An 11,416-nucleotide genomic window follows, 5' to 3' on the forward strand; every position below is an offset into this window, starting at 1 on the left:
TTTGGAGTGAGTTGTGTGCTTCCTTGTTTATGAATAAGGACCTTCAAGGAGTAGGCTTTGCTCTCAAGACTTTGGATCCAGCGTCTTCTCTTCATTGTGCACCATTTGGAGGTATAAAGCTCCAAACTTGGCTTATGTTTCTTTAGATCTTAGTTAAGCCTTGATCTTCATATTTTTATCCCAAAAACCAAGAGATGTGTGAGTAGGAGGTACTCTAATGCCTTTAAGGTGTCCTTTCAGACGTTTTAATGCATTTTAAGTCATAAAAATGCAATCTTGGATCTTGATTTGTTCCCATGTAAAAGTTCTGGTGTAGGAAAAGGTTTGAGTAAGCTAGTTTTTAGTGTTGGGTTTCTTGTAGCCATCCAAAGGCATAAAGTTTGCAACTTTATGTCCTTAGGGGTCTTATTAAGCTTAGATTTGAAAATTGGTCATAGGGTCTTAAGGCATTAAGACCTTATTATGGGTTTTGTCTTAGGGGAGCGTTCACTGGGCGTAACTCCTAGTATGTCGTGCATATTGCGCCTCAGTCGTGATCCACTTCCTGCATAAGTCGAGTACGTTGCACGTAACAGTTGGTATGCCTGCCGTACGACCCGATCCAACTTTGATGATTTTGGGCCTTAAATCGTTGGGCTTTGCTTGTTGGGCTTGGACCATGGATGGTGTTGGGTAACTTCTAATTTTGGGCCCATGTTGGACTTTGGATGATCTTTTGGGTTGGGGTTAGGATTTTATTGGGCTTAGAAGAAAAGGATAATTGGCCCTTTTTACCTTGGACATTAGGCAAGTAATGTAGGTTTTTAGCTTTGGATAATGTCCCGATTATTAATTGAAGCTTTGTCTGTTTAGTTAGCATAATGATTCTTCCAGTCCAGCAGCACGAACTTTATTTGGTTTTTCAGCAGTTGAGGTGAGTCTCCTCACTTGATCTATGGGTCGAATGCACCAATGACGGCCCATTTTTTGTTGTATAGAATGTTAGATGCCTTGTGATGATTATATGGAAGACCAGAATCTGGCCCCCGACATTTGCATGAAAGAACAAGGTCTAGCCCCTGATAGTTATATGAAAGACCAGGATCTGGCCCCTAGCAATTGTATGCAAGACCAAGATTTGGCCCTCGGTACTGAACGGAAAGACCATGGTTTGGCCCATGGCAGGAAATGATTGCATGACTATGATTTGGCCCATAGTATTATCTTATTTCATGTGTGGTATGTGGTACTTGGGGGAACTCACTAAGTTTTATGCTTATAGTTTATGTTTATGGTTTCAGGTACATTCAGTTCCAAAGGGAAGGGCCCGGCATGTTGGCACATCATCCTCCCCTCACTATTTCCGCATTTGATATATATTATACTCTGATATTTTTGGATAATATGACTTGATGTTGATTCTAAATGATTTAATAAATGATTTGTTAAGTTTTAAAAAGAAAATTTTACTATGTTTTTGGGCCGTTGCAGTTTTCAGACAAAACCAAAATCAAAACCAAAGGTTTACAAAACATTGTTCTTAAAAGTAGAAATCATATATCAGAGTGTCCCAAATTAGTATCATAAAAACTAAGAGGATGTGCACAATCATGTCTTTGCTTTCCCACGGTCATCTGAAGTACCTGAAACATAAAACTAAAACTGTAAGCCGAAGCTTAATGAGTTCCTCCAAAGTACCACCACACAAACATATAACAATATGCATATTGGGTCCACAGATAACAAACTGGGTTACCCCTGAGTCCACAACATGAGTCTGGCTTGCCTTCCGACCCACAACTCATGTATGGCTTACTCCTGAGCCCACATCATAAGTCTGGTTTGCCCCTCGGGCCCACAGCTTATGTCCGGCTTGCTCCTAGGTTTGTTGGCTTCCGTACAAATCAACATCCCCTCAACCCAAACATAGAATGTCGACATATACATAACAGCTAACATATATCCGGTAAGCAGATAACCATATAACCAATCAATAGACTCACAGGAAGATGTACATATCACTATCGTATAACAACATCCTACATACCAGGAATCCATTCTAAAATATCAATACAACATAGCAACATCCTCTAAACCAGGATACATAACCCAGTGGGCCGACATTGGTGCCTTCGTGTAACGATCCAAATTTTCAAGGAAAATTTTTCATTTTTAAATAGTCAAACACATTACTTTAATTAAGAAATCCCAACATAATTGTTTTCTCAAAACATAAGTCAATACAACTTTTATTTCAAATATCAGAGTGTCCCGAAAAACGCCTGAGAGAGAGTGCACGCCACGCCATCAAGCCTTTCCCTTGCCCTTGGGCTCCGATGTACCTAAAACAAATCCACAAACTGTAAGCTAACACTTAGTGAGTTCCCCAGAGCATACCCCACAAACAAACCACATAATAAGCATCATAACCGCTATGCAAGTTACCTCTACCACATATCAAATAACACTTTAGCTATAGAGCTATCTCTACCAGTAGTCATAAAGACTATCTCTACCATTAGCTATCAACGCTATCTCTACTCTTAGCCATACAGGCTATCTCTACCGCTAGCTATCAAAGCTATCTCTACCGCTAGCCATAAAGGCTATCTCTACCACATATCAACACATAAACACACTACATGTCTCTACACAACAAATATACCAACTATCACAGAATGGGCCGGCCTTGGTGCCTTAGACCCATTGGTATGGTGAGAAGACTCACCTCTGTCTGCTGAATGCGAAAGCTGCTCTCTTAACAGTTCGTAACCTCCCGTGCTGAATAATAATATTAATCAATGTTAGGACTTCACTTACAAAAAGGGAAACCCAAACCCCAAGTCCTTCCAAAAAGGCCCAATTATCCTTTCTTTGCTAATGGGCCCAAAGTCCATGTCCAAAATCATTAATGGGCCTCATGGCCCAATAAAGCCCAATCATAACACCCATGGCCCAAAATAGATAACAATGGTCTACTGCTCCAAAATATGTCCAGGCCCACTAACCAATTGAGGCCCAACAGATCAAGGCCCAAAACACAAACCAAGTTCATCTGATGTGCGTACGCTTAGCGTACCATCCTAGTACGCGCAGCGTACTGGGTCCCTGAGCAGTACGCGCAGCGTACATTCCATTACGCCCAGCGTACAACAAGGTTAAGCACTTTTTCCATTAAGTGCTTAATATTCCATTCTCTTACATCCAAAAGTCAGATCTAAGCTTCTTAAGACGTCCTAAGGCATAAAGTTGGCAGCTTTATGCCTTTGCATGTCTCATATTCACCCAACACCTCCATTAAAACCTTTTCAAAGTTCTTAGCCCATGAATAAGGTCAAAATACCCACTAAGACTCCATTTTTATGTTGCTAAAGGACCAATGGACCTCAGATCTGTCATTTCCATCTTATGGAGTTGCTTAACTCACAAGTAGAGGTCCAAAATGAACCAAAGGGACAAGAATAGAAAACCCTAGCTAGATCTAGAGATTTAAGAGTAAAGATCCAAGCTTTTTACCTCCAGAAGCTCCTCAAGGTCGTCTATGTGCAGATTCTTGAAGCCAAAAGACACTCCAAGCTTCTTTAAATACCTCTTCTTCTTTGGATGAACACTAAAAGGACCATAAAAGCACTCTCAAGGCTTAAATGCACTCACAAAGGATGTTAGGGCTTCCAGGAATGTTTAAAGGTGAAAGGAACTGATGAGGGTGAGGCTCAAGCGAGTTAAGGGCGTTTAAATAGGTCACAAGTCCGCAAATTAGGGTTTGAACCCTCGGCACGTACGCCCGACGTACTTCTGGTACGCCCAGCATACGTGCGGCTCCTCCGCGATTCGCCATGCAGAGTACGCTAAGCGTACTCATAAGTACGCCCAGCGTACTCAAGGGACTAATTAAGTCAAAATAGAAATTCTTTGAGGGTTTCAAGTCATACCTTATTTAGGACGTTACAACTCTCCCCCACTTGAAGTAGACTTCGTCCTTGAAGTCCGCAGCTGTAAACAGATCGGGGTAATGCTCTCGTATCTCCTCCTCCGGCTCCCAAGTCCATTCGGAGCCCTTTCGGTGCTGCCATTGCACCTTTACCAATATCACCTCCTTGTTCCGAAGACCCTTTGTCTTCCTATCTAAGATGGCGATCGGCCTCTCGACATAGTTCAGGATCCCATCCACCTGAATATCTTCCAATGAAATAACCGCGGACTCGTCGGCAACACACTTCCGGAGCTGAGACACGTGGAAGGTGTTGTGAATCTGGCTATGCTCTTTTGGCAGATCCAAGCAATATGCCACCTTGCCCACTCGGGTCGTGATCCTGAACGGGCCTATGAACCGAGGCCCCAACTTACCCCTCTTTCTAAACCTGATGATCCCCTTCCAGGGTAACACCTTCAGCAGCACAAAGTCCCCTACCTGAAACTCAAGATCTGATCACAGCCGATCAGCATAACTCTTCTTACGGCTCTGCGCGACTCGCAACCGGTCGCGCACCTGCTGAATCAGCCCGGTAGTCTTGAGCACTACCTCAGTGCTCTCCATGACCCGGTGTCCAACCTCCTCCCAACAAACCGGGGTCCTGCACCTCCGACCGTATAACATTTCGAATGGAGCTCGGTCGATGCTGGCATGATAACTGTTATTGTATGAAAACTCTTCCAGTGGAAGGTACGTATCCCAACTTCCCCTAAAATCCAACACGCATGCTCGAAGCATGTCCTCCAGTGTCTGGATTGTCCTCTCACTCTGGCCATCGGTCTGGGGGTCATTTGTCGTGCTAAAATGTAGCTGAGTGCCCAGTTCCTTATGGAACTTCTTCTAAAACCTGGATGTAAACCGAACATCCCTATCAGAAACCACCGACACTGGCACTACGTGCCTAGCCACCACCTCTCGAACATAAATATCCGCCAACTTTTCTGCGTATATACTCTCGGAAATTGGAATAAAGTAGGCACTCTTCGTCAGACTGTCCATGATAACCCATATAGCATCCACGCCCTCGCTGTCCTCGTTAACTTCGTGATGAAGTCCATAGTGATCTCTTCCCACTTCCACATGGGAACGGGCAGCGGCTGAATCTTGCCATGAGGCCGCTGATGCTCGGCCTTGACCTTCCTGCAGGTCAAGCACCGCTCCACAAACCAGGCGATCTCCCGCTTCATGCATGGCCACCAATAACTCAGTCCCAAGTCTCTGTACATTTTCGTAGCCCCTGGATGTATAGAGAACTTCGACTTGTGCGCCTCCTCTAATATCCTCTGTCTCGCTCCCCCAGTCACTGGTACCCACACTCGGCCACACTGAGTCAAAAGGTCGCGACTATCCTTCAAAAACGAAGGATACTGTCCCTGAATCCATTTTATCTTCCAATTCTCCTTCACTCCCTCGACCTGGGCCTCTTTAATCATATCCAACAAAGGAGAAATCACCGTCATCCTCATACAAATGTTCCCAATCGGGGACCCCGCCGTCTTGCGGCTCAAAGTATCGGCCACCACGTTGGCCTTCCCTAGATGATATAGGATCTCACAATCATAATCCTTCAGCACATCCAGCCACCTCCTCTGTCGCATGTTGAGGTTCTGCTAATCCATCAAATACTTCAAACTCTTGTGATCAGTATAAATGGTGCACCACACTCCATACAAATAGTGCCTCCAAACCTTGAGGGCGAACACCACGTCCCCCAATTCCAGGTCGTGAGTGGGGTAATTCACCTCATGAGGCTTCAAATGCCTTGAGGCATAAGCTATCACGTTCCCCCTCTACATCAAAACCGCACCTAACCCCTAAATCGATGCGTCGTAGTACACAACCAAATCGTCTAACCCCCAGGGTAGTACTAGGATCGGATCCTCGCATAACCTCTGTCTCAAGGTCTCGAAGGCCAACTACTGATCCGCACCCCACTGAAACGTTACATTCTTCTTGGTCAAGCGGGTCAATGGCACAGCAATCTTGGAGAAATCCTTAATAAATCTCCGATAATAGCCTGCTAAACCCAAGAAGCTACGAATATCTGATGCATTCTTCGGTACTTCCCACCGCATCACAGCCTCAACCTTGGCTGGATCAACTGAAATGCCCTCCTGATTGATGATATGACCCAAAAATTGTACCTCCCGCAGCCAAAAATCACGCTTGGAGAACTTCGCAAAACGTTTATCCGCCCTCAGGGTGTCACACCCCAAAACCAAGAACGGCAGAATACGTTCTGGGGTGGAGGACGTCATGTACAGTATCATAACAATGCATAATAGTAAAGACAAGCAACAACATCCATTGCATTAATATAATAATTGTAATACAAGCGTGTTCTGTACAGTTTGTTAGACACCAAAAATATAATCAAAATAAAAGAGGAGTCTTGTATGCGCTCCGTCTTCTCAAAAGCTGCATCTGTACCTGTCTACTGATGACCTGAGAATACAAGTTATTTTGAAAGCGAGTATCAGCATAAAGCTGGTGAGTTCATAAGTATTTAGTGTCATTGCTTGTATAAAAATGTTTGTAACACACAATGTAAATGTAGTAGTTGGTTTCAAATGTTATAGATGGTGAACTCCCTAGAAAATCCTATATTTTTCCAGTAATGTAGTCTTCTACCAAGACCCCAATTGTTTGTATGTATGTTCCTTTGAAAATGTACAAGTTTTCCCAGTAAACTATTAGTATGAAAATATAGTTCTTGACCTTATACATGTAAAGTGATGGGAAAATAATGTTTTACCCCAGCAGTATCACTGCTGGCTATATGAAATGAAAATGCAGACTCCAGGCAGTATTAAATGTACAATACACCTCGGGGAGCCTGTTTTGCCTTTAATTCTTAATGTGTTAATTAAAGGTTTGAACGTGAACTCGTATGTAACCATGCTGATTGACGATCGAATCCTGATGACCCTCCGAGTCATATGTAGTGATGTGACATTTTGTCACCCCTTAGCCTTTCGGCTCGGACTGTAGCTAGCAGTCGGGATGTGGGAGTGTCTGTCCCGTATAGATCTATACACACAATGTCCGCTCTCCCTCCAGGAGACTCTGGTTACAAAGTGATACCACGGTGAAGTGTCGTATCGAGAAGCAGTATGTCACATTCTTTAGAGAATTCAATGTTTGTATAGCATATCATAGTGTAGTAATGTTTTCTCTGTAATAGTATATAGTGTTCTCCTTGTATAGAGTATAGTGTTCTCTTTGTATAGAGTATAGTGTTCTCTTTGTATAGTGTATAGTATTCTCTTTGTATAGTGTATATTGACTCATAACTGTACTGACTCTGATAGTGTCATTGTAATAGCAGTAGTGAGTAGTAACCCTTAACTATACCTATAATAGTTAAATAGTAATGTGGGTTGTATACCTTTGTTACACAAAGGCACTGAACTGAAGTGAAGACTTTTATATCCAACACAAATATATATGATATATAACTAAGAAGTCAACGATAGTCGGACAAATAACATGATACCCTAAGTCCACAACCAAACAAGGAACGGGAAATAAGGTGAGCTATCAGTCCTAAGTCCTTCAAGTCTTACTTATATAAATATATTGGTGTAGATATGGTTTTGAAAATGATGTAAGTCTAAAAGAGTTTGAAAACAGTTTTAATATCTAAAGAGGTTTGATAAAAAGTTTGAACACCTGAAAATCCAAAGTTTGATAGAAATATGAAAGCAGTAGTAAATCTGGTAGCCTGTTCTAGTTATCAATCACTTGTGATTGATACAATAACTATAACAGTTCAACTTGTATCCCCCCCCCCATAAAAGCATTTAAAATCATTTAAAAGGTTGATTTGGGGGTATGAACTCACCTGCAGTGAGTAACTTGAATGGAAGGTAGATATAGGATTGTTGGGTGTCAAATGGAGTCTCGAGCACAAACGAATCCTATTTAACATATAATTACATATATGCGAACACATTAGTATATATATATATATATATAACCACTAATGGCGATAGAGACAAGTCCTACGGACATAAAAACACTTAGATTTAAGTGTTACCAACTCATATGGTTGCACGGAAGGGGTATATGGCCCTATATTGAAGTGTAAGGCCACTAAAGCATGGATTTTGTGTGTATGCGGCCAGAGTGTGCGGCCAAGACTGTGTGCGGCCGCACACTCACTATGGAGTGTGTCAAAAACGTGTTTCTAAGCCTTAGGGATGTTCTAGTGAAGGTGTTTTGACCATTTCTTAGCCGGATTGGGAGTTTATTGACATTTTGGACCCTTAAAAGGGTGTGTGCGGTTACACATGGCGTGTGCGGCCAGGTGTGTGCGGCCAGATGTGTGTACGGTCGCACACTCCCATAAAATGTGTCCCAATCAATTTTTCCAAGGCTTTGTGATGGTCCTAAGAAGGTGTTTTGGCCGATGCAAAGCTTAGAGGAGTGTTTAAGTTCATTTTAGGACCAAAAGATGTGTGTGCGGTCACACATGATGTGTGTGCGGCCGTACACACATGAAGATCATCTAAAATGATGATTTCATGGATCAAACTCGAGGCAAAGGTTTTCTAACATGTTGTAGTAAAGATCTAAGAATGTTTACTTACTTGTTTTGGAGATTGGAGGAGAAAACTTGAAGAACTCTAGAGAGAAAAGTGTTCCAGCTTTGAAGGAGTGTGAAAAAGGGTGTAAGGTTGACTTGGGGTCCTTTATATAGGCTAGAGAGTGAGGCTGGGAGGGTGTGCGGTCGGCTGTGTGCGGCTGGCTGGCCGCACACACGGGTGTGCGGCCGCACACACCTTGCATGGTGTGTTTGGCCCGATTTCGTGATGCGACCCATATTCTAACCCTCCCTAAGACTCATATCTTGATTGTTTTACGCCTTAAGCACTTATATAGACCCAAAACTTCATAATAAAATAGCAAAACAAGGCTATTTTGATAAAAATGAAGAATTTGAAGAAGTTAGAGATTTCGGGTTGTCACATCATCCCCCCGTTAGAGGGAATTTCGTCCCGAAATTAGAGTTCAAGCAACTAAGTTATTACAAATAACTAAGTAAAAAGATGAGGATATTTAAGTTTCATTCGATCCTCGCGCTCCCAAGTGAATTCAGGTCCTCGCTTGGCGTTCCAGCGAACCTTCACTATCGGGATGCGGCTTTGTTTCGTTCGCTTGACCTCTCGGTCCATGATCTCTATAGGTTCTTCCACGAAGTTGAGGATCTCATTGATCTCGATCTCGTCGAGTGGGATTACAAGAGTTTCGTCGGATAGGCACTTTTTCAAGTTCGAGACGTGGAAGGTAGGATGTACGTTACTAAGTTCGTGGGGTAGATTGAGTTTGTAAGCTACGGGGCCAATTCTAGCAAGAATCTCGAAAGGCCCGATGTATCTTGGATTCAGCTTTCCACGCTTTTCGAAGGGTATCAAGCCCTTCTAGGGTGAGACTTTCAAAAGGACTCGGTCTCCTACCTGGAACTCCAAAGGTTTCCTTCGTTCGTTTGCATAGCTTTTCTGTCGGTCTCTAGAGGCTTTCAATCGTTCATAAATCTGAACGATCTTCTCTGTCGTTTCCCGAATGATCTCCGGACTCGTGAGAGTGCTGTCAGGAACTCGTCCTTTAGCTAACTGAGTGTCACCTACTTCAGCCCAGCACAGAGGGGATCTGCACTTTCGGCCATAGAGGGCTTCAAATGGAGCAGCCTTGATGCTCGTGTGATAACTGTTGTTGTAGGAAAATTCGACAAGGGGTAAATGGGTATCCCATGCCTTACCAAAGTCGATCACACAGGCTTGCAACATATCTTCCAGAGTTTAGATAGTTCTCTCACTTTGTCCGTCGGTCTGTGGATGGTAGGCTGTACTCATGTCCAGCCTCGTTCCTAAGGAATGTTGTAATGACTGCCAGAACCTCGAAGTGAATCTACTATCTCTATCGAAGATAATAGATATAGGAACACCATGCAGTCGTACGATCTCCCTAATGTAGGTTCTAGTGAGCTTCTCCATTTTGTCTGTTTCTTTGATGGGCAGGAAGTGTGCGGACTTGGTCAATCTGTCGATGATGACCCATTTGGTATCAAGTCCACCCGTTGTCTTGGGTAACTTGGTTATGAAGTCCATAGTAATCCGCTCCCACTTCTATTCCGGTATCTCAGGCTGTTGTAGAAGACCTGATGGTTTCTGGTATTCGACCTTGACCTTAGCACAAGTAAGGCATTTACTCACGAAGGTAGCAATCTCTGCTTTCATGTTAGGCCACCAGTATGACTTCTTGAGATCCAGATACATCTTATCTGAACCTGGGTGGACGGAATATCGAGTGTTGTGTGCTTCCTTCATGACCAAGTCTCTGAAGCCACCGTGTTTCGGTGTCCAGATCCGGTCCATGAGATATAAGGCTCCGTCACCCTTGACTTCTATATTCTTATCCATTCCTCGCAGGGATTCTCCCGCCACATTTTCAGGTTTCAAAGCTTCGAGCTGAGCCTCCTTAATTTGTGCAGATAGATGCGAATGGATAGTCATTGTTAATGACCTTACTCTTCGACCAGAATATTCTTTCCGACTTAGGGCATCTGCTACTACGTTGGCTTTACCCGGATGATAACGAATTTCACATTCGTAGTCATTGAGTAGCTCGACCCACCGTCGTTATCTCATGTTGAGCTCCTTCTGGTTGAAGATGTGTTGGAGGCTTTTGTGGTCGGTGTAGATAGTGCTCTTTGTACCGTACAGGTAGTGTCTCCAGATCTTTAGGGCGAACACAACCGCTCCTAATTCTAGATCGTGTGTGGTGTAGTTGACCTCGTGTGTCTTCAGCTGTCTTGAGGCGTAGGCGATGACCTTACCTCGTTGCATCAGAACACAACCGAGCCCCTGATTGGATGCATCGCAGTATACCACGAAGTCGTCTATCCCTTCGGGGAGGGATAGTATCGGTGCGGTGCATAAGGCTCGTTTCAGGGTTTGGAATGCTTTCTCTTGTTTCTCCTCCCAGTCAAAGGACACGCCTTTCTGAGTCAGTGTTGTAAGGGGTTTCGCGATTCGGGAGAAGTTTTGTATGAATCTGCGGTAGTAGCCAGCTAGGCCTAGAAATTGACGAACTTCTGTAGGCGTCTTCGGTGCTGACCAATTCTCAATGGCTTTAATTTTGGATGGATCCACGTGGATTCCTTCTTCACTAACCACGTGTCCTAAGAATTCGACTCATCGAATCCAAAATTCGCACTTAGAGAACTTCGCGTATAGCTTCTCCGATCGTAAGGTTTCCAGGACTTGTCGCAGATGATTGCTATGCTCCTCCTTACTTCGAGAGTAGATAAGTATGTCATCAATGAAGACGATGACGAACTGATCCAAGTAAGGACGGCACACCCTATTCATTAAGTCCAAGAATACCGTGGGCGCATTGGTCAGTCCAAACGGCATCACTACGAACTCGTAGTGTCCGTAACGAGTTCGGAAGGCTGTTTTT

This window comes from Lactuca virosa, chromosome 8 (genome assembly GCF_052849685.1).
Source record: "Lactuca virosa cultivar CGN04683 chromosome 8, Lactuca_virosa_CGN04683_v6, whole genome shotgun sequence".
Taxonomy (NCBI): domain Eukaryota; kingdom Viridiplantae; phylum Streptophyta; class Magnoliopsida; order Asterales; family Asteraceae; genus Lactuca; species Lactuca virosa.